Source organism: Corvus brachyrhynchos, unplaced genomic scaffold (assembly GCF_000691975.1).
Source record: "Corvus brachyrhynchos isolate BGI_N302 unplaced genomic scaffold, ASM69197v1 scaffold53, whole genome shotgun sequence".
Classification (NCBI taxonomy): Eukaryota; Metazoa; Chordata; class Aves; order Passeriformes; family Corvidae; genus Corvus; species Corvus brachyrhynchos.
This window is the reverse complement of record NW_008237681.1, coordinates 7279412-7303266: the sequence shown is the minus strand read 5'-3', so window position 1 is coordinate 7303266 and position 23855 is coordinate 7279412. Positions and strand designations below refer to the sequence as shown.

General features: G+C 40.6%; 1 protein-coding gene across 2 annotated transcripts in view; it reads left to right on the top strand.

Annotated features, from left to right (window-relative positions):
• The window catches only part of CREB5 (cAMP responsive element binding protein 5), a 257525-nt gene that overhangs the window by 17488 nt on the left and 216182 nt on the right, over positions 1-23855 (top strand). The window lies entirely within an intron of this gene.

Here is a 23855-nt window from a genome sequence, read left to right as displayed (position 1 = left end):
CGGGAGCTCTGGGATGGATGGATGGATGGATGGATGGATGGATGGATGGATGGATGGATGGATGGATGGACGGACGGACGGATGGGCGGGCTCACCCACGGGGCGAGCCACGGGTACGCACGCACAAAAACTGAACCACGCCGTTTCTGAGGCGAATGTTTCCTGCTGTGAAAACGCTCTCTTAAAGCCCAGTGAAATGGGGCTTATAGAGGGAGTTGTTGACTTCACGTTAAGAACTCGGGGCATTTTTCTCCTATGTACATTTTCAATCCATTCCGGCTTTGCTTTCTGCAGCGATGTTTGGTTTAAAGCAGACTCTAATCCGTCAGTTTGTTTCATGCGTTCAAGCAGTCGGTAACCCAAGGGACTCAACATCAGACGTACATAAATCTCTCTGAAGAGCAGGGAAACTATATGGAGAACAGACTTTTTGCAAGATCAAGATTAAAAGGCAACGTGTTTCTGCAATGGGGCATTAAAGACATTGTTTACGTTAGCAGGGATCCCAATACTTTTGTGATAATATGCTACTCTTTAAAAAAACCCGAGCGTGATAAGTGTCAGTGACTATTTTGTATAGACAAACAAGAGGTCTGTTTTTTTTCCCCAGGAGTGCATGGAGTTTAATCAGCAAGATTTAGATCTTGGGCTGGTTCTCTCAGCATAGTAGTAAATCATTCCTAAATCTTAAGGAGATGTGCCACAAATTCTACTGACTTTTAATGTAAGCCTTCACATCCAACAGCATTGATTTAACCATAGGTCTCTTGCCTTTTGAGAACATGCCATCTGCTTAAATTGTGTTTACTGTACGGAAGAAGTCAGGATTTTCCTGGTGAATTATAGAGAAATGATAGTCTGACTTACTCTGTAAGTGTCACCTGTTTAGGAATAATTTGTTAATTGCTACTTCGAGGCTGATTCTTGTGTTCATCAACTGAATAGGTTTAGTTAATATCACATACTAATTTACTGAATAGCTGCTCAGTCTAATGCAATACTAATAACATGTAATTACCTGCTGCGGTTACTCCAGTCTGCTTGCAGGGCTCAGCTCTGGGGCAGAGGGAGGGAGAAATATGTGGGATAGAGAGGTGGTCATATTCTTCACTGGTGTAAAGTCACATTATTCATTCATGTCAAGAGATTACTTGGTATTGGGAACCTTTCTCTGAATGAGCTCTGGTGAGGTACAGTCCTGCTTCCTGCAAAGAGGGCTGCCAGACTGCAGTGCTAGTGTTTGCATAACTGCTCTTCTGAAGCATGTGACATCTGCATTTTAGTCCAGTTGCAGTCCTAACAGCTTGTTGAAAATGATAGAAAATTTTTCCTAGTGAAACAAGGGGAGTTTAATATGTTTTGTGAAGCAATTGTGCAGATCTACTTTCTATGCCCAGTTTGCACATGAAATATATATCTGACATTATGGCAGACTATATATAAATGTGCATTAATGTACTTTTGGTAACGTTATTTACTTAGGATACATGGAAAATTGTTAACTCTTAACTTCAAAGTGAAGCTGGGCACATGAATGAAAATTGAAGATACTGTGTTGGGTGTACACTGCTCTTACTGTTGTCAGCTGGAGCGGTAAGTGCTCAGTCAGTGAGAAGAAATTTGCTTCAGACCTATGTACTGCTGCTGCAGGCCAGATTTTGGTCTATGAAAGGCTTTATGCAATTGTAGTGAGGTCTTTTATTGGTGAATACTTAGTTGCTTTGCACAGTATTTTTTCACAGCATGTACCATACACACCAGTAACACAGGCACTCCGTAGTGATATGGTTTAGTGCAGGACTCTAAAATTGCATTCTAGTAATGCACAGGAAAATATATCAGTCCCTTTACCATAGGAGATAGATTTGTTTACATTAAAATGTATGTAAGCAAATGTACACCAACAAGTACAGGATGTGCAGTACATACAGGGGAGTAACAATTGCAGTGTTGATTGGTTTCCCTCTTGCTAGTGGGTCTATGATGGTTGGTGGCTAGATGGTCTATGATTGCATTTGTCTGCAACAAGGACAATTGTGAGAGAAAACGTTTTGTTTTATAGCTCTTCCCTTCTATACAAAGGATACTACTGGGCAGCCGGAGAGGGACCCCTGCCGAAAAAGGGCAGCAGCCACAACAGAAGATGTGGGAATTTCATGTAGAATATTCTGGGTATTAGTGAGAGTGGGCACCATGTTGCAAAGAGAAGCTGCCTCTAGTGAGACAGCTGTTTACAGGGGTACTGCAGTTTTGGCTGTCTGTATATCCAGGTGCACATAATGCATGAGCTGTAGTCACCTGAGTGACCTCACTGGTGAGTTTGACTTATTTTGTTTATCTGGGGGAGGCTTGGTTGTTGCTCACTCATGACTGGTGAGTGGGCTTGGGAGTGCACTGCTGAGCTTTGTCTAGTCCATCTTAGCCACTAGATCTTTCTCAATTTGACATACTTTTTTTCTTTCTTTTTTTTTTTTTAATAAATGTTTTAATTTTTAAATTTTTATTTGTCTACCTTTGCCTGTTTTCACTATCTGGTCTTTGACTTTCAGACTCCCCACCCCCTCCACACCCTGTGCAAGATTGGATTTTAACTGAGTACAAGCGTCACATCACTGATGCATATCAAATCTGGAATGACAGTCAAATACTCTGCCCACTTGTGTCTGGGTGTTTCTTGGGGGTCTTGGATTTCTTAGGATTTAGCATTGAGTCCCCATGTCCAAAGCAGGAAGTTGCACTGCTTTTTTATTTCAGCTTACCGGTTTGCAGCCTCCTACTCTGCTGTGTTTAGGAATAACTGAAACCGGTTCTTACAGTCCTGAAATGCGTCTTCCTTAGCATCTTCTACAGTGACAGCAACACTAATACAAGAGTCTCTTCTCCTGTCTGGTCCAGTTTACAGCAGTCAAGCCCTTGGTGCTTGTATTTGCTAGCCAGTAGATGTGGCAGTGTGCCAGACCTACTTTTATCACCTTAAACTAAGATGCCCTGAATATATCTTGATAGTATTGCTTCAGCTGGTGCTAATGGGTTTTAACCTCTTTGCTCTGCCTTTTTTCTCAGCAATTTTGAGTTGGGATGCAGTGGGTACCCCAATTATTTTATTTTTCCCTTTTTTTACTAGGATGGCTGATCTAGTCTTTGCTAGTTTGTACAGGTACAGTGCTTTTTTTGCAGGGTTGCTGGATTCAATAGCTTGCCCAAAGCCTAAATCCCCCTGCATTTTCCTGCATTTTAGCTTTTTTTTTTTTTGCTTGGCTGTACCTTGTTTTCTAGGTGTTCTTGCCTTTGAAACTTAACCTATATGTTCTGCCAGAGCACTGCATGACCCACAGTGACTATTCATTCCCAGGGTATTAGATGAAGGAGTCGTGGTGTTGTATTGCATTCAAATCAGTGTCTTGCTCTGCCCCGTTGCCCAGCGGTGGGTGGTACTCCTATGAGTCATCTGCTATAAATGCCAAATGATACCATCTTTTGCTTCATGATGTTCCTGTTGGCAGCATTGTGCATCACCAGCACTCGGTCACATTTTTCCTGTCTAATACTGCTGCTCATCACAATTGTGATCATGTTGCATCTGGCTCCACAACCCAGCTGCAATCTAGCTAGTTGTTTGATCCAGGGGCACACTTGCAGATACAGCTGATAGTTTTGTATAGTATTTGTACACAGAATTCTTTTCTTAAGTTACGTGTCATATATTCTCCTCCTAGAGTGAATTTTCCTGTCCTCAATCACTGCCCATACAACTACATTAGCTACTCACTTACCCCCTTCCCCAGGATTACTGTGGCATTAGTATATAAAGCAGTTCTGTTTCCCACAGTTGTCCATAGTCTGTGTATTTTTTTTCTTTCAGCCTTTCCTGATGCTTTCCAGATCCTGTGCACAGGAGCGGAGTGCCAGCAATCTCAGTTAGTCTTTGTTCTGCCTTCTAAATTCTTCAGATGTGTCTCTATGTACTTAATCTTCACTAGAACTTCTCATTGTTTTGATCCTCTCCCTGTGTAATTCAACTGCCTGTGTTGTTTGCAGATACTTACCCGGGGTTAAATTTGTTTTCTTCTATTGATAGTTCTACAAATGCTCTTGCCCTAAGTAATGGTTTTTAATCTGTCTAAACTTGAAGTGGGTGGCTGCATTCTTCATTCTCTAATGCAAGCATCTATCCCTTCTTCTTGTCTCAGTGACATCAGGCTGAATTATGTTCCTACAGTATCTTTTTATTTCAGGTCACAGAACTCACTGTAACTGATTTTTTTTCCCACAGTTTTTCCAGCATTTTAAACTTAATCTTCTTATTCACTTTTTGTCTCTTTTTTCGGATACTATTCACTGTTAGACTGGGGGAGTGATGGGACAGTGTAGTAGAGCTTTTAAAAATTGGTACAAATTCACGTCCTTCTCCTAAGACTGTGGAATACGTTTTATATGAAAATCTTAACTTTTCTGAAGTCTTAACTAGTCTGAATCCCTTCATGTTGCCAGTACTTTCTGTTCCTAAAAGCTAAGTGAGTCTTTGTTTTTAACTCTCTCCCTTCCAGCTATCTCACTAGGCTGGTTGCTGTCATGTATTTGGCATGTTGGGTACTGGCTATTGATGCTGGAGGATTCTGTTTCAAAAGTGAAGCTTCTAAAAACTAGAAGCTAGCCTGCTACTTCTGTCAATGAAAAATGCTACGGAATGCATCTTTAACTTTCTGAACTTGTGGGCAGTGTTAGTGAAGTCAGTGGGCACCAGCTGCTCTTCATCTCCTGGCTGCAGCTGCAAGGGGGTACTCGACACACTGGACACACCTGGATGGCCCGGTGCAGGGATGCTACAGGGATTTAGGGCAGGGCAGTCCCACAGTGAACCACGCTGATGCAGACCTGCGTGTGACAAAGCTACTCAGGTGTCACTGGACTCTATTTCCTGGCACTCTGAGTCCTATGTTGGTAAATTTGATACAGCACAAATTAGTCCACATTGGTCTCATGATAATAGCTCAAGCAGGAGAGCAGTGCTTGAACCAGCAGCCTGACCCCAGAGCCTCACAAGCTCCATGTAACACTAGGTACTGCTTTTCTCTGTTGGGAGCACAGTTAATCCACTGAATCTGGAAAACCACCCATAGATAATCGAGAGTTGGGAGTTCTGGCGTGTGCTGAAACTTAAGAATGCAATTTAGATCTTTGATGCATCAGGGCACTGATGATTACCCAAGGTGCAAACCAGTGAGGAACTGTAACCAGAATTCCTGGGACTTCAGTGGGAACATGGAGAAAACAAAGAAATTAACCAGCTTTAAGTCCAAATTACAGAAGCAGGTGTGCTAATCCTGCAACCGCCTCGCTCTAGCAGTTAGCTTGGGAACACCAAACCCTTCTTTCCTGCAAACTTGTGCTTCCTTAAATTTTTAACTTTTAAGCCTGTCTCATTCTTAATCTGTTCTAAACACAATACTTCATGGCCCACCTACTAGTCTTAATTTGTTCTGATACTGATGTTTTTTCTCTCCTGAAGTCCCTTTGCTCATGTACCATGTGAGTAGAGTAGAGAAAATACCACCTCTGCACCTTCTAATGTTAAAAGTTTGTGGTAATGTTAAAAGTTGGCAGCTGGCCCCACGCAGTCCCTTGCAGCCCATCAACGAGGAGGAGAACTGGAAGAGTAGAAGAAAAAACCTCATGAACTGGGATAAAGACAGTTTTATAGGAAAAGAAAATGCTGCACACACAAAGAAAGTGGAATTTGGTCACCACTTCCTATGATCAGGCAGATGTTCGGCCATCTTCAGGAGAGAAGGGCCCCACCAACCATAATGGTGACTTGGGAAGACAAATGTCATCACCCAGAATGTTCTCCCCTTCCCTCTTTTTCTCTCAGCTTTATACACTGAGCATGGTGTCATATGGGATGGGGTATCCCTTGGGTCAGTTGGGATCAGCTCTCCTGGCTGTGTCCCCTCCCAACCCCTTGTGCACCCCAGCCCCCTCCTTGGTGGGGTGGTGTGAGGAGCAGAAAAAGGCTTGACTGTGTGTCAGCATTGCTCAGCAGTAACTAAAATATCCCTGTATTATCAGTACTTTTTCCAGAGCAAATCCAAAGCGCAGCCCCATACCAGCTATTATGAATAAAATTAACTCTACCCCAGCCAAAACCAGTGCAAAGTTTGTTTATGCCAAGCTCTTTGCAACTGAAAAGTTGTTGTTGTTATTATTATTATTATCACAGTGTTTTACTGTGAATCTCCTTTTCTCCTGCCTTTGCCAAATCTTGAGACTCGTTCTGGATTCAGAGCCAATAACATTATCACTGTTAGTCAGAACTTGATTGGAATGGGGATCTCTTCCATATTGGCCTACACTTCATCATGGCATTAAACTTGAAAGGTCTTTGCCCCTTTTCTGAGCATAGTTTCTAACACATTCATGCCAAAGGAGAAAAAGTAATTGGCTAAAAACAAGTGATCGTAGTGTCTTTAAAAAAAGTCATTATGTTAATTTTCCTTGAGGGACTTCCCTTTGGATTGCTCTCTAACTTATTTTTTAATTAAAAAAAGCCAAAAAGGTTATGTTGGTTCAAAAGTTCCCTCACTGGTTATGGAGGCGTTGGTATTGCATTTATAGTGAATTTAGTTTTTGGTTTGCTTTTATTTTTTGGGTTTGTTTTGTTTTGGTTGGTTGGTTTGGTTTAGTCTTTTTATGCACCAGAAGACAATCAGTATTTTTTAAAATTAAACACAAATGAGGAAAATGCAAATATTCCCTTGTTCTGGAGTGATATATTTCCGGGGAGAAACCAGGCCAGCAGTGGCTTTCAAACTTCTAAATCTGTTTTATGTGGTGTATAAGAGATTGCTGTCATCACCCAGATGCAGGAAATACCAGTGCTGGGCTTAAGGGGGACAAAGTAAACTCGACAATGGACTGAAAAGAAAAATAAACAATCGACCAACCGTTTTTATGGCTTGTTTTTTCTCTTGCTTTAACATTCACCTTCGTTTACCAGAGTTCTGTGAAACATCTGTATCAAGCCTTAAACTTGCTTGACCTTAGTTTAGGTTCAAGGTTCAATATATTCCATGTGCATGGATGATTGTACAAATCCACAAGAGCTCTGTCTCTATGCAAACCTTTTTCCCTGTCCCAGATTTGGCCTCTTTCTCGCTAAATAAATCCAAGGACAACTTTCTCTCTCTGTCTTTCTTTCTCCAAAGATTGCTGCAGGGGTGCCCTTGGGGTTTGCAGGGTGTTACAGGGCTTAGGAACAGAGAGGGAAAGTTGCCTGAGCGGATGAAGTCAACCTACTGTAACAACTGCCCTGGATGGAATCTTTTATAACTTCAAGAATTGAAATTAAAGGCTTCATTTTGCTAAATCACCCAAAATGGATGGTTCAGCATTTGTATAATTTTTAAATCTGTACTTCTTCTCTCATTTGTAAAATCAGAAAAGATCTCTAAATGGCTCCGAGCATGTCTCTGAGCTGAACAATTTCTCTTCTCCAGCTGCCTAGCTATATTTCTTCCCAGGGCTTCTGTGGGTTACTTTAAAACAAATAGCTGCCTGTATAGGATACAAAATTTATAGGATACAAATTCTTTAAGGAAGAACTTGGTTGTAGCCAAACCATGAGGCTGGAAACAGAAATTAAGTTTTGAATTTGTTACAGTTCCCAGCACGAATTATATTGATATGATTGTCATTTAAATCTATTTAAAAGTAACTTCTGTATGCAGTAGCATACCAGCTCAATTGCTATCTCACGGTGATACCTTGCACACCTGTTATCTGAACACAGATGTAGTTTGGGGAAAGAAGGATGAGAAAACATGACTTGTTTTCAGTATCTTAGATATTCTTTGTGCTGGATTGGCCCCTTAGCACAAGATGCCACACCTTGCTTGGGGTCCTGCATCACAGTGGTTTTCCACCTGAGGAAGGTCTGCATGTACTCAGCTGGAGGGTTCTGGTGTCATCAGGGAGGTCACCATGATAGGGTGGAGAATTCCTTTCAACTGGGCTGGTGTATTTCTTCTTGGTATTTCCTCTTGCTGATTCCAGCCAGGCCCGTGGTCAGGTGGTGCCACTTGAATGAAGTGAGGAGATTGGATCCAGCTTTCTGTTCTGGTGACAGCAAAACTCGATCCAGTTGCAAAAGAAGTGACCTATCTTGAACAGTTTCTGAACCTATGACTTTCTCCTTTATCAGTGCTTTATCCATATGAGTAGCACTCTTCAGACAGGCAGCCAGCATTATTCTAGCTCAGACATCTGTGGCAACTTTGGGTGTGGAAGAGATGGTTTTTCTGGCTGCATACAGGCATCTACATGGGGCCTGAGTTAATCCTCCAGTCTTCTTTCAAAGCTAGTAGTGAGAAATTGGCAATTCTAGCTCATGATTCCTCTCTTCCCAGTGGAGATGTCTGTATCAAGTGGATAGAGTGTTCATGTGCCTGTTTTTCTCTGTTGACTGTGGAGGAGGTCTGGAATGGTTGACTGGGATGGAGATGCTAAGGATGCTTAAAGCCTAGTTGATTATGTGCTTGTCATACCAACCAGAAACCTCTCAGATGGGCGTGGTGGGCAGATTTCTGTCTGGAAGGGGCATATCCCCGTCAGCCGAGTTTTGTGTGTGGATTATGAAAGACGTGGCTGATTAGCTCAAGGGCAGTATTGTGCTGATATTACTTGCGTGATGTGAGCTGCTTATCTCTGCCCGGCTCTGCACTGTGCTGTGTAAACAGCCACATTCCCTCAGAGTCAGCTTTGGGTATTTTGTGTGGCACAGCATTGGCCCAGGCATAACTTTTGGAGGCTGCAGTAGATTTACATAGCTATAGGCATGTTAGTAAATTGAAGGCTTTGCTCTCCAGAGGGCAGGCGTTTTGTTGAAGAAGCACATAAGGCACTGGTATTTGTTCTTATCCCCAAGTGGAAAATGCCTCCTTGCAGACTGGCAGGAGACAGCTCTTCTCCACTAATGACTTTGATGTCATGAGATGTAGGCCTTATTTATCAACACACCTCTGGGAAGCTATAGATCCTTCCTGCCCTTTCATTCCCCCACAGTCAGTTCAATTTTTCCTTGAAGTAAATGAACTTTTAAAAGAACTAGGGTTTATAGAAGAGGGTTCATGGAGCTGTGATAAAGCACTTCAGGCTGTAAGTTACACTTGTTTCTGAGGCTTCACTTTTATTGCCTGAAAAAATTCTCATATGATCTCATTTTAGAATTGGGTACTTCAAAGGTTGTTCAATCCATGTTCCTTCAAGGCGGCCTATGCAGCCCTATAATTTTTTCCCATGTTCTGTTCTCTTTTTATTTTTTTTCCCTCCTTTCATCCTTATTAACTGGAAAACACCAAAGGGATTTTCACACACCAAAATGAGTAGTCTTGCAATATTGTAGCCATGCTGCTTTAAAAGTTACTGTAAAATCAGTCCATGGTGGATATGCATTTGCACGTTTGTGCTCTATTACCAAGTGCCTGAACTAGTCTTGCTACCCAGACTCTCTTATGGTAGGTCTGCAGGCAGAACTGTTCTGGTAGAGCCTTCAAAAGGGATTTGATTTAAAATAGAAAGAATTGTTTTACCAAATATGATTTATCAAACAATTAAAGCCTTCCATCAAAAAGCATAAGCTATGCAGGCTTTGTGAGAAGGGATGAAGGCAAGAAAGGATCTTTCCCAGCATACATGTAGTCCTATTTTCTTTTCTTTCTCCTCCCTGCTTCCCAAATATGGAGTCATATTCAGTAGTGAAATGAACGTGACGTCTCTTGAGATGAGGTTGGACCGTTTGAGTCCCATGTTCTCTGTTTGGAAGTTGTGATGGCCTCACTAATGTTCTCTCAACTCCTGCAAAATGGATTTCATTGTCAGTCTCATCTTGTGCATGAACAGAAGAGCTGACCTGGAACTATAAAATTCCCTTAAAACAGCACTGAGCATGAAACCCAAAAAATTCCAGAATTCTGCCCTGAACTCTGTGGCACAAACACCTTCCCCCAAATATTTTTTCACTGTGGTTTCAGTTTCTTTTCACTTTTCTTTTTCAGTAGGAAAATATGAGAATGGGAATGAGACTGCCAGAGAAAGACATTAAGAAGACAGCAAGTACTTTCTTAAAAAATAAACTACTTTCCTTTAGTTTCTTATTAGTGTTAGGGACCAAAATAACCAATTTTTTTTCCTTTGCTCTGATTCTTACTTGCTAAAGTGATTCATTTCAGTCCTTGTACCTAAGATTGAAATCTATAAAGAAAATTGTAGAGTTTACTTAAAAGCTTAGCATTAGTGCTGGAAGCAAGACAACCTGTGAATACTTCTCACAAACAACTGATTGCAATGAAATAAGCTTTCAATGTATTGATCTTTGCTCTTTTATGTTTGTTAGAGCTTAGGTAACACTCAGTGGAATTTTTTCAGGTTAACTTCAAGTAGAAGATGTATCCTGTATCTCCACATACGTTTTTTGTTATTTGTGAAGTGATACCAGAGGAGACCCTTGCATTTTAGATTGGTTAGTTAGCCCAGATGTTTTTACATGAGTAGAGACATTTTGCTGCTTCTTTTCTTACCATTGCCTACATAAAGGAGATAACTTTTTAAGTCTACAGCCCAGCCAAGAACATATGAAGGGTATTAGTGTAGTATCAAAGTACCTTGGAGAAGGATCTTATTTTTTTTTAAATGCTGTAACAACAAAAAGTTTATAACACCCTGTGTACTACAGGCAAATGCATGCTATGACGTAGTACAAAACTGCATAAAATAAACTGCTACATACGTAAATGCAAAATGAATGATCCAAGATCAGAGGCTTCTTCATTTCAGACCAAGGCAGTGCTTGAGGAAGGAGAATGTGAGGGAGAAGGAGGGAAGTGTAGCGTATGAGTCTGCTAGAGGAGATGGATGGTAGTGCTTGGAAGGAGATTTGTGACAATCCTGTTCGTTCTTGATGCTCCCCAGGTATTTTTTATTCTGCAGAATTATGCAAAGAATCATATTATTTGGATGATCCAACCAAAATGTGTGTTAAATTTTTTTTTGCCTGTTTTGACACGAGAAGATAATAGCACGTATTTATAATTGCCACTTACTGTCTTGAAAGAAAATCTAGCAGTATTAAAATTCAAAAAGCTATTTGTGGCATTGATGAATGAAAAAGCATTAGTCAGTATCTGTAGCTGTCCATAAAAATAGCTCTCTCTGTGAAGAAAACTTAGCCTTACCTGTAAAAATATTGGATATTATATCACACAAGATTATGACAACTAGAGCATATAGACTTAATGGCCTTCATATCATCAGCATATACTTGGAAAGGAGTATCCTGCAGTAATATGGCTTTCTGAGAAAACTCCTGACTCCTCAGGTGACTGATTGGAGGCAGATGATACACCAAGAGGATCTGTCAAGTGCTAAGGATCAAAGTGTCTTTCAAAAAGTGCACTGCCTTTCCAGAAACTGAAGGCTGCATTTGTAATCCCTTAATTGGAGGCAGTCACTGATATTACTACACTGTGAAATCTGCCTTTGCTGGGATTCTGCCACCTCAATTATGCCTTTATTTTCTGATTATTATGCCTCTATAGCATAGGTACTATGAAGTAGACATAGATCTGGCCAGTTGGCAGAAGATATCCATAGCATGGTTGCTTTACTGACACATAGATGTCAGTAGGCTTAGTGATTCTGTTTGTGCTTTGTTTTTTTTGTTTAATGGATTATAGTATCTATTTTATTAGGGAATGTGAATGCTTACATTACTTTCAAAATAAGGCTATGTTTTTCGCTGTCCTGGTACAAATCTCAGTGATTTTCTGTTCTTGCAAGGAAGGCAAAAGGAATTATGTATTCCCATACTTGCTAGACCTTCAAAACAGCTTATATATTAAATTCTCTTTTTAGAAACTGAGGCAATTATATGTTGAAATAGCTTTTAAAGTTTTTTTTAAATTCTATTTTAAGTTCTCATACAAAGTATTCGTTAGTCATAACTCTCTGCACCCTAGTTCAAAATGAGATAAATTATATTAATTAAAAATGCAAAAAGCCAGATCAGTCTGTGCAGTCCATTCCCAAAATAATGATCTTGTAGTTAATCAGTACATTGTAACTATAAATATATATGTATTTATTTCCTGACTTTGCCATCAACTTTGCATGACTTGGGATAGATCATGTAAGCTAGAATCTTCTAGATGAATCTACAGATAAAATATATTTAAAGCTCCTTGCAGTTAATTGTGATTGTGAGCATCTTTCAGCTCTGTTAAAAAGCATTAAAATCAATCTCAAAAGTGTGTTCTTTAGCCTCTTGTCTATAATTTTGGCATAGTATTACATCTTTGTGTTAGAGAGACTACTGAGAGAAGAATGAACAAAATAATGTGTATGTGTCTGACTTTTTCTTATTTGCTTACTTTCAAAGATAAATATTCCCTAAAGGGATATGATTGGAAAAGGGTGTGTGTGGCAGGAGTTGAAAATGAAGCCTTTTAAAGTATTTCTGATTGGACACATAAAAAACTGGAACGCTCAGTATCACCGCTTGCTCTTGAAAATCTTAGCCAAGATTTTTTCGTTTTTCCCAGAAGAGCTATGGCCAGGACGGCTGAGGCTTGAAAGTTGTGTATTTACATAAGTGCAAGTTACAAATCTGTGGTTTTTAGAGATGTTTGAATTTCACCGCTTTACACTTGCAGTATGCTGTAAGTTGCTGTGAGTAGTTCACAGGTTGCGAATGTACAGCCTACAGAGAATTACTCCTCGCTTTGCCTCTTTCTTTTTAGGAAAAGTAGTATTTTTTTTCATATGTGCCAGTTTTTAAGGTTCTTGTTTGTAGTTATGGCTTGGTCACTGCCAGAAATCTGTGGCTAGTCACTGATTAGGAATTGCTTCATTTTGATGTACTGCCTCCTTCACCGAGGCAATAATCCATGGCCCAGAGAGGCTGATTTTTTTGAATGTGATACAGCAGTCTTCTGAGAAGAGTTCTGGAGACTTAAATTGCTGAGGGGTACTTGCATCCCTGTAGGAGGAAAGGAAAGGTGCCTTTGCACACTCTCACCTACCCCACAGACTTGAATGTCCGTGCACACAGACAAGCGCCGTCACTCCCGGAGTGCAGAACTCTCTCTCTGATCCTCCGAGGGTCTCCTGTAGTTTGCATGGGCATTTGCCCAATGATGGGTGCTGTTTCAGCTGCTTCTGGAAGGCAGACTCATCCTCATACCAGTGCCCAGTCACTGGTAGCAGTTCGCTTTGCAGTGGCTCTATTAGTCAAGAGCAGAGTGGCAGCCCATGTCAGATGTCCCCTTCTTGTCAAGAGGCAGTGGAGCAATGGCTGTATTTATGTCTCTTCTGCATCCCAAATCTCTCATTCCTTGAGGTGGGGCTTGAGGTCTGACTAGACAGAAGTACATAGGCTGTGTACAGCCTGTCTGGGTTTTTTACAGAGAGGAGAGGAGAGGAGAGGAGAGGAGAGGAGAGGAGAGGAGAGGAGAGGAGAGGAGAGGAGAGGGATCACCACCTTTGTGCTCAAAGAAAGCATATATTTGCAAAAAGCCTTTGAAGACCTGTGTTGGCTTCCCATCAAAGTTAGCCCCTCTCCTGGGTCCAGACCTTTAATGGTTGAGAAGTTTGACCCAAGGGTTGCAGACACATCCAGGGCAGAGCAGGAAGACAGAGCCTACCTGGGGGGTCTGCAGGAGGGCGGGGGGAGCAGCACAAAATGTTTTGGGCTTTTTGTTTTGTTTTGGATGTCTGCCAAGGAGTTTGTGGGCCATTCTGTTCGGTTTCCAAGTCAGGTACCTGAATTGCTGGGGCAGATGGTCCTAGGCCTTTTCTCAGTGCTGGCTGGAAGGAGGTGTTGTGGGGGACTCTGCCATTGGCTTGTATCATGACAGGGGAAGAGGGGCTTCGCTTCTAAGCCTGCCAGCCCAGGGCACTGCTTGCTGCTCCTTGTGTTTTTGGTGCTGGGCCTTGGTAGTGGCTGATTTCAGAGCCCTGGGAGCAGCTGTGCCTGCAGCACGGCACTGTTTGTCGGTGAGACCTGCATGGGACGCTGAAGCTGATGGTGCTTCAGGTACTGCAGAAGACTAAGCCTAAAATACCTACCCTGCCTCCCCCAAAAGGCTTTCATTAACTATTGTGAATTATTCATCTAGTTCATAGTTTTAACTCTTTTGATAGGATGGAAGACTCCAGTCTCACAAACAGCTTCCATAAGGAGCTGGTTGTAAGTGGGCCACAACCTATGGGGACAACCTTTTTTACCAGGTTGCAATATTTAGCAATGTTGCAATCGGACAGGGGTTAATGGTTTTAAACTGAAGAAGGATTGATCTAGACTAGGTGTAAGGAAGAATTTTTTTACAATGAGGGTGATTAAATACTGGAATGGGCTGCCCAGAGAGGTGGTGAATGCCCCATCCCTGGAAACATTCAAGGTCAGGTTGGACCGGGCTCCGAGCAACCTGATCTAGTAGAAGATGTCCCTACTTTATTGCAGCGGGTTGGACTAGATGACCTTTAGAGGTACCTTTTGACTCAAAATATCCTGTGATTCTATGAAAATATAAACTCTTGCTTTAATGTCTGCAGCTTATTTGAGTGTATATTTTTTTCTGGGTTATTAGTTCAAGCAAATCCTTGCTTACTGCTTTACTTGTGTACTGCCCTTTCAAAGTCTAAATACATTGTGTTGTATTCAATGCAATGGATGATTTGGAAGCAGCTTTTTAACCCAGTCTCAGAACTCAGACCTGCTTATTTTTATGAAGGTATTTTGACAGCAAGATAATTCCATCTTTGTTTTCCTAAAAACATATGGATAAGCCTAAATCCAAATGACACATACCCGAAATAGGTTGTTACACTGCTGTTAGTAAAGCTAGTTATATGACTGGTGAGAAATGTGCCTGAAGATAAAGTGTGTGTATTTGAGGATGCCAGCAGCTTCACATGTATAAAGTTTAAAGTGTTGCAAATCAGCCTGTCCCTTGATTTTTCAGGGCTGAAAAGAGCGCTTTTCGGTTTTTAGTGTCTAAAACCCTCTAGTGCTGAGTACTGCCTGAGGGGGCCTGTTGGGCAGCTAGTGTTCTCAGCAGAGATTTGTTACTCCAGAGGATTTTATCTTATAACTAGGAACAGTGAACATTGAAGGTTTGATTTGGGATTTTTTTTCTTGGTAATTTTGCAGAGAGAGCAGTTTCCCAACTAAAAAAAAAACCAAAAATCTTTAAAAATGGCAATTAAAAAATGGTGAAAGTTAATAATTAATGTTTTGTAGCTGATTTATTAATAGCCTCATTTTTCTATGTAATGAAAATCTTAAACTGTCTTGTATGTTAACTATAAAGCAAAAAAAAGTAAAAAGTGAGATTGGTCTTAGTTTAAAATTATTTTAAACATACAGAATTGCAGAGTTTTATCCATAAAATGTTAAAGTTTGTTTGCAGAGTTCTGGTTTAGGGATTATTTTATATAATAAAATATGGAAGGAAAATTTGGGCTTGGCAGAATTTTCAAAGCTTGTCTTAAAGCCCCTAACTGCTTCTGGTATGAAAGTCAGCTAAGCAGCCTTGTGTTGTTGTTTCCCCCAGGATATCTTTTATGCTTTCTTTTTTTTTTTTCTTCCTTCCCTTTGGAAATCCAAGTGTTTATTTGCATGCAAGTTAGGTGAATTTTTTTATCTATTTGTGTATTGTAAACCAAAGCAATTAGCATACTGCAGTTACAGTACACTTAAAAACCAAAACAACCCTACAAAACCTTCAGTCAATATTATTCCTGGAGGGAAAACTCTTAATTAAATTGTATGCAAACTACAACAATAGGCAAAGTTGTTTGGTGTTTAATAATAACTGTTTGGGGCAGGGGGGGAAGAGTGAAAAAGTAAGTGTAGCAGAGAGCTTTGCATGCCATTAACCCAAGGATAGAAATGAGGTCAGCCTTTGAAGGGATGGACAGCACACTTATCTGCCAGCATTGGAAAGTCCCAAAAGATTAGGTTATTTGCCAGATGTTACTGGGAGTTCATCATTGACACCTTCTGCTTCATAGGCTTCATCTCTTGCCACAGTTGCAGCTGCCTTTTCTGCCCTTTGCAGGCTTCCTGGAGATCTTCTCCACTTCATAATGCTTTATTTTTTTCCTTGAAATAGTTTTTTTTTTGGTTTTTTTTTTGTTTGTTTCATAGTAATAGGCATAGTGAACCATCTTAACTTTTGAAGTTGATCTGAAGACTCACTGTTTTTCTTTCATACACCCACTATAATCCTCTTGGCATAGGAACCCCAGACATGAGGCACAGTGACTGCTACAGCTCCAGGAACTGGGCTGTGTTTGTGAAACGATGTTTAGAAGACAGACTACTCACCTCACTTAATATTGGTAACCTTTCGAAGATGAATGAAAATTGGGGCAGTCTTTCTGACAGGCTAAGCATTTTCTCTTCTTTTTTATCCCTTTGCCTGGAAAAGTAACTGTAAATGCAATTCTAAGCAGACCATTCTTGTATTATTAGCAACTTTGTAGGTAATCAAATATTACACTGAAGTGTTGTTAAGTGTGTAACCTACTAAAAATTAGTAGTGAGGGAGAGTGGGTGCTATCAGATCCATGTTAGTAATGACTGTATGAGCATGGAATGGCGTTCTCTGCATGTGTCTTCTCCTTTAAATCTTTCAAGAGTTCGGTAGTAAATATTGATTTCAGCTAATGGTGGTTTTAACTTCTTTGTGCACATGCTTTGCCCCAAGGGACTCTGTCACATACAGGGAAAAGCCAAGACTTGCTCATAAAGAACAGAGCAAATATGTTTTTCCTTTAAAATGCTAGATGTTAGTGATTGTCTCTTGAAGCAAGATTCCTGCTACTTGTGTTACTATGATTGTTTTGCAGTTCTGCCACCTTCCTTTGAGCAGAATGATTGATTCTGACCTAAATCCTTATTTATCTATATATTTGTTATATATATATATATTATATATATATATATTATCACCCAGTATGTGCATCTGGTAAAAGAAGCCTCAGTGTTAAAGCTTTTAAAATAGTGGAGGGTCCTTTTGAACCCCAGCATTTAAAGCATTTGACATGTTGAATCTTGCTTTAGCATATCCCATCCTTTCCTCCCTTTCTTCCCTCTATTCCCTTCCATCGCTTTATTCCCTTTCCTCCTTTTCCTCCCTTTCCTCTTTCTTCCCATTTCCTCCCTTCCTTTTTCTCCCTTCCCTCACTTCTTTCCCTTCCTTCCTTTCCTTCTTCTACTTTTCCCCATTTCCCCCCTTGCTTTTCCTCCTCTTCCCCCTCCCCTCTTTTTCTCCATCCTTCCTTCCTTCTCTCCCTTTCAAGACCCTCAAGTCTAACTTAGTCTTCTGACACTAGCACTTCAGTTAAATGTCTGATGATACAGGACAATTACAGTATTTGTTCAGGTTCAGATAATCTTGACATTCAGATGCTGTTTTACTCCCCATAGACACATGAAGTTCTCCCTGACATTTGTCATGTTAAGTCTGCAGACCCAGATACCAGTTTTACTTTCATAGGTCTGGATTAGCTGTTGAATTTCCAGCACTGGAAGGCAGAAAAATTGCATGTAGGGAAGATGGAGAAGTGCTTCAGGTATTGTTTCTGTCTGATGGTGTGCGAAATGTTGCCGTTGAATAGTGCCTTTTCCCTATGTTGGAACAGCTTGTGCTGCTGCTTGTTCTGTTAAGCAAGCCTCGGCACTGTCAGCGAGGTTCCAGTTTGGTCTCTCATGTTCTTTCAGACTTGAAACTAGGGACAGCAGGTATTAGGGTTATTCTGCAAATGCCATCAGTGGGGGACAGTTGCAGAACTACAAGTCTGGGCCATTTCCAGGTTAGGCTGGCCCTGTTTGGCCAATCACAGAGTGCAAAATAACCACATTATTCCTCAAAGTGTTTTTCCAGAGTTGAAGTAATAGCCATCTTGCCCTATAAAGATCTTATTTCTCCTATAGAATGTTTCTGTGCTGAGATAACTTTCATGAACTGTTTTCAAAAGTGTTAGGTATTTTTTTTGTGTGTTTTCATTTTATGTCACTTTTCATTTTAAAGTCACTTTTCACCTCTGTTCTCCTATTTCCATTTTTGTCTTCTGTGGCCTGTGCTTAATAACTCCACGGCCATTTCTGTAAAACAGCAAATCCATTTGCACTATAGCAAGTAAATCTGTGATGGGTTTCCTATACTAAAACAGGCAGTCCAAGAAATATAATTATTTAGACTTGTGCATTTCCACTAGACTTGAGATCCTGATCATCCAGTGCAGAGGACAAATTGTGCCCTCTACCAAATACTTGCATGGGTGATACACAGTGTTGGGCTCTCACGCTGCTGCTACGTGGGAAGGCAGTAGATCATCTGCTTTCTATTTTGAGTTTCTTTTTCAGAGGTATCCTTTTACCCCCCTCCTCTTCCTCAGCCCAGTCCTCAGTGGTTTGCAGTCCTTCCACTGTCTTTCTCTTTTCCATTTCCGCTGGTATCTTCTTGCCCCCAGTCCCCCAGTGGTTCTTCCTCCCTGTGCTTCCCCCACTCCTTAATTCCAGAGTTTTACAAAATCCATTTTTGTTCCATTTTGAAATATCCTATCTTCACCCCATATTCTTTTAGTTATTATCCCTGGTTCTGCTCTTTTTTGAGAAGAAAGCAGCTCTGCATAAGCCGAAGAAAGTTAGGAAGCAGCTATTTGGCTTTCTCTGATAACAGAAGCAGTGAGTTTGTAAACCAAATGGCCATGTAAAAAGAACTGGGGTGTTTGGAAGCATGAAAAAGAATCTTTTTGATACTCCATTTGCAAATGATCCTGAAGCATGCCAGTGGCTAGCAACTTCACAGATGCCAGCCATGGGGAAAATACCGAAGCAAGGCTGCTTGCCGTTGAGGCAATTCACACATCAGCTGCTTATTGAGAGCACTTGGCTCTGCTTGAAGATTTATGGGCCTCTCTTCTTTTAAAACAAATGAGTAAAGGACCAAGCTGAGTGTTTTTCCACACATAAATATCATAAATGCAATCCCAAAAACTTCACTGGAGTAACAGTGAGGTCTCAAGCCCCAGCTCAAATGTGCATTGTATTAAAGTCCTTCTTGGGGACTCCAGACACAAATTGCTTTCCAGCATCCAGAACCATTTGGAAATGCTTTAATCCTGAAACCAGGGGGTTTCTAATGGAAATGCTGACAGACCCTTCGTTGTAGCAGCTGAAGCAGGCAGGGCTGTGATAATGAGCCCTGTATGCCTGGATGTGGAAAGCATGATGCTAGTTCAGAAAACAAGTGCTTCCACTGAAAAGCCCACGCTGACAAAAACCACCGTGCAACGTTCCAGCACAATGCTGCTTAAAATTGGCTTTGCTCAAGCAAGTATGTATTGGGAACAACCGTAGGCATTAACCCTGTGTGTATTATGCTTCCAAAACCAACAAGTCTTAATAGCATTTCTAATAACGCTCTAATTATCTATAAATAGTGCTGTACTGAATAGCCATGACTAGCAGTTTAAAATGCTGCATACACCGATGGGGTTCTTTGCTATTCACAAGTGCAGTGTAACCATGTCTACTCTCACTTTTTAAACATTGTGCCCATGACCCTAAAAAATAGGTAATGCTTCATTTATTGCTCATGTCTCTGCATACCGCTGCTAGCGCTAGCGACCGTGTATTTTGTACCTGTATTTGGAAATCTCAGTGACCTTGGTCACACCAGGCTGAAGAAACCTGTCCTGCAAGCATGCACCCAGGTGATTAATTTCAACAAACAGGTTGCTTATAGGAGTGTAATTACTCACTTGTGCAAATGGCGGGATGGGTGCACTGACCTGTATTAGACACATTGTAGTATACACCTCCCCATCGGTTCTTTTCCTCTGTTAATCAGAGGCCTGAAAACCCTGCAACATTTAGACAGCTTGAGGTTGAAGGCTGAAATGTCACTTTTAAAAGAGGGTTAAAAAGGTCACACAGCTGCAAATAATAATAGCCCAATGAAAATCAGATTCTTACTGCAGCCCACTTCAAGAATAACATTGAAACAGGAAACAAGCCTGCTTGATGTTTTTACCAGTGTGGCAGTAAGATTACTGCTGAGTTTAAAAAGAGGGAGAGAGAGACAGAAAGGAGTATGATTTCTTGGTGTTATATGTAAGAACTGTTTTTCTGGTCCAGAAAAGATGATCCTGGGCTCTGCAAAGTCTCCTTGAGGAGCCTGAGGACATGGGGTACTTCCCTCTGGATGCTGCTGAGAGGAGATGTAGTTTGTTGCTGTGTTCTGAGGGTGGTTTTGTTTCTTCTGTTTGCTTTTATTTCTTTGTTATGTTCTTGCATTCCTCACTGTGGGCTTCAGTTTTATTAATTATAATAAAAACTTTTTAGAAGTATCTTATACAAAAATCAAGGAGGAGAAGAAAATCATGGCTTGCTGCAGAACTTACTTGTTCTCTTCCACATGACGTGGCTTGGAGAAGACTTTCTCTTGTATTTTTATTTATTTCTTTTTATAATTAGAATACCTTAACTTCTCCTGAGCAGAGTGATATTTCAGGAGAATGGCAGGCTACAACAGCATAGCAGATTTCCTCACTTAGATATTCTGCCAATAAGGCTCTTTACGTGGTCACAATAGGGCAATAAATGCTGACAGATGTTGTTAACATGTCTATTAAAATTCAGCCCCCTTTTCTGCTGGATTATACACGCATGGCTATTGTTAATAATATCAGAACTAATGCTGACGTATCAATAATAGTGTTCGCTTTTATTTATAATCCTTGATTGTTTCTTCAAAAAGGTCACAAAGTTGCAATAAATTAAGCTATTGATAACAGAAGCAAAAAATTCAGACTGGAGTAATTTTTTAGCTTTACAGTCATCATAGATTTGTCTGATATTCTTCATGTGCATTAATTGCAGCACTTATAGGTAGTACTACAAGAGTTGCACGAGTGTAACTTGGATTTTTAAGATCCCAAAGGCTAATAAGCTCCCTAATTTAGATGGAAAGGCTGCTGTGATTTATTTTTATTAGGTGAAGTCAAAATGTTGCCATTGGTTGTGTTATTTCCTTCCTTCACCTGCACACAGTGTGGAAAAAGAAGACGTGGATTGTGTGGCCCAGCAACACACGAGACATGTGAAGGGAAGTGTGTGCCAGAGGCTGTGTGCAGCTGTCTGAGCTGAAGGATGGGAGATGCGTGCCCCCATCCTAAGAAGGATGCCGTGCAAGCTGTGCTATACACAACCAGAACACCTCTGTTCTGAAAGCCCCCATCCTGCTGCAAACCTGGGGTGAGGCCCTGTGTTGCTGGTGCATCTGCAGCTCTTGCAGAGTTCAGTGGGATTGAGGCATGCTGAGGTTCACACTCACAGCCCAGACTTTCAGCTGCTTGTTTCTGGTCAACATTCAAGAATAAAGCATATGGAATTACTGCCATATGATAACCAAGCACCAGACACTCTCAAAAAGTGTAGGCAGCAGGCAACTTCTTTCACTCATTTACTGTTGTAAGAGAGTCAATAGCACCATAGCCTCAGCTGCAGCGATTGCATCACATATAAACACCAATTCTGCATGGTGCAATTTGTCTTGAGGGCACCTTACTACCTGGTGACATGTTATATGGGTCAAGTTCTGCTAGACAGCACCTTGGAGTGCAGGTGGTATAGCCATTCTGGATTATTACTCGTTTTATGTTTAGCGTCTGCAAAGAATGATTCTCATGGAAACAAGCAATTGCTTGTACATTTGTGGAAAACAATTTGATGGTGAATCTGACTCCTTTTCCAGGTATTGAGAGTAAACACCAAATCCATGTTTTCTTAGAGCTGATTTCCTGGAGCTGATCCCCATGCTCAAGATTCTAGTCCTCATCTAGTATGTTATTTTGGTACTTAGTCCATGCTTATCCACCTAGATAACCCTAAGAATCATTTAATCGTTATCAGAGCATGCGCTGTTGGATTCAGGGACTAAAGGTCAAGCTCAGGGTGGGGAAGGAAGACTTAGACTTGCAATACTCAATAAGAAATCAAACCCCAGATAATTCCTGGTATTGTTTTGAAATTCACTTGGACACTTGGGACCAGAATTGTAACTATCTTGTTTTCTTTAACTGAGTCTCATCTGTTGTTTTGCTATTGAAAATGCTGTTGTCACTGTCCCCTGAGGAGGGGAAAAAGGGGTAACAGAAACCTTTGGCAGTGCTTCAGTTGCAATTGAGATATTAAATAAAGCCTTTCATTATCCATGCGTAGCTTCTTTTTTTTTCTTTCCTTGAAAAGGAGAAAGTTATCTGTAGGAAAGACAACATCCCTGGGGTCACATCCCATAAATAGAGGTGGATTTAAAAATCTAACTTAGCTGGAGGTTTTGATTTTGTTTTTTGCGGGGGTTTGTTTTTCTAGTCAGTTATCTCTCTGCTGCTTGTTTCTTTCAGACAGGCTAGTGTAATTCAGAGTATTTTTATGGCTTCATTTCTGAAGAGCTTGTCTATGCACAGTCTGGAACTGAAATAACTGAAATTAGAAGTAATTTAACACCTTTAGTTATTTTAGTATGCGAATATACTCTTTCATTTCTGATTATGAGTATCCTATTTCAGTTTAACATAGCTGTAAGTTAAATCAAAACAGGATGTGAATAATCTTAAAGGAGTAAATTAGGTACAATTTTAGTTATTTCAGTTCTAGCCTTGTGTGGATACATAGGTTATGCCTGAGTTAGGGTTTTTCTTGACACCTGATTGTATTTGGTGCCATAAATCACTTGTCTCAGGCCAGATATTGGTAGAGATGCCCTCGTCAGGAAGACTAGTTGATGTTTATTATCACCTTTTGGGAGTAGTGCCCTTCTGGAGGTTGAAGGGGAAATAAAAGTAGAATCACTTCTGAATTCTGCTTCTAGGAGTCAGTGGAGTCAGATAGAGTGGAGATTTTTATGTCACAATTAGGAAAATATACTGTCAGGCTAATGTTGTCCACCAGAGTGAATTTTAATTAAAAAGAAAATGTTATCATCCAGTGAAAATAATTGCTGCAAGTACGGGTCTGGCTGATGTACAGGTTAATGGTGTATTATACTATCAACTGTAAGCATGGTAAAGGCACTGCTGATGATAGGAAGCAATGAACTGTAGTTTGAAAAAAATTCAGTGGGTTTGAGCAACTTTACCATCTGTCCTTCGGCAGATTTTCATAGTTTTAAAATCAAATTCTGCTCCTCCACCAAGATATTTCTCTTTGGTTCATGAAAAAATTACACAAATACAACACAGGTATTTTTCTAAGAGGGGCTGTGGTGAGGTTGAGTTTTAAGGGATTTCAGGGAATCTCTAAACATAAATCATCTGCTTTAAGACGGGTCAGCCACTGAATTCTAGCTGGTAAAAACAGTTGTACCAACAGGCTGAAAACATTTCCAAAATAAATGAATTATTTATTTTACTCCCTAGAATTCTACTATTTTTTTTTTTTTCCTGTTCAGGGACACTGCCCTAATATTGACTCAAATTCAGCCGCATAACTGCATTCTGAGGGGGAATGTTTCACCCTTTGCTTTTATTCAAGACTCCGGAGCTTTTCCCCAGGGTTTAGTTCAAGGTTACAGGACTGGAACTGCTATGGGGAAGTGCAGTTTTAGACAAAACTTCACTTCTCAAGCTCCTGAGGCTCCTTTTAAAGGACGGGGCTGCACAGTTACCTTGCGTGTATAGAGAGCATGTATGTAATGTATTTAAGTTATTAATATCAGACAGTATGGATGCAGAACTTCAAAAAGTGGGCTCTTTCTCAGAAGTAACCTAGATGTCTGGTTTTAATGTTGTTC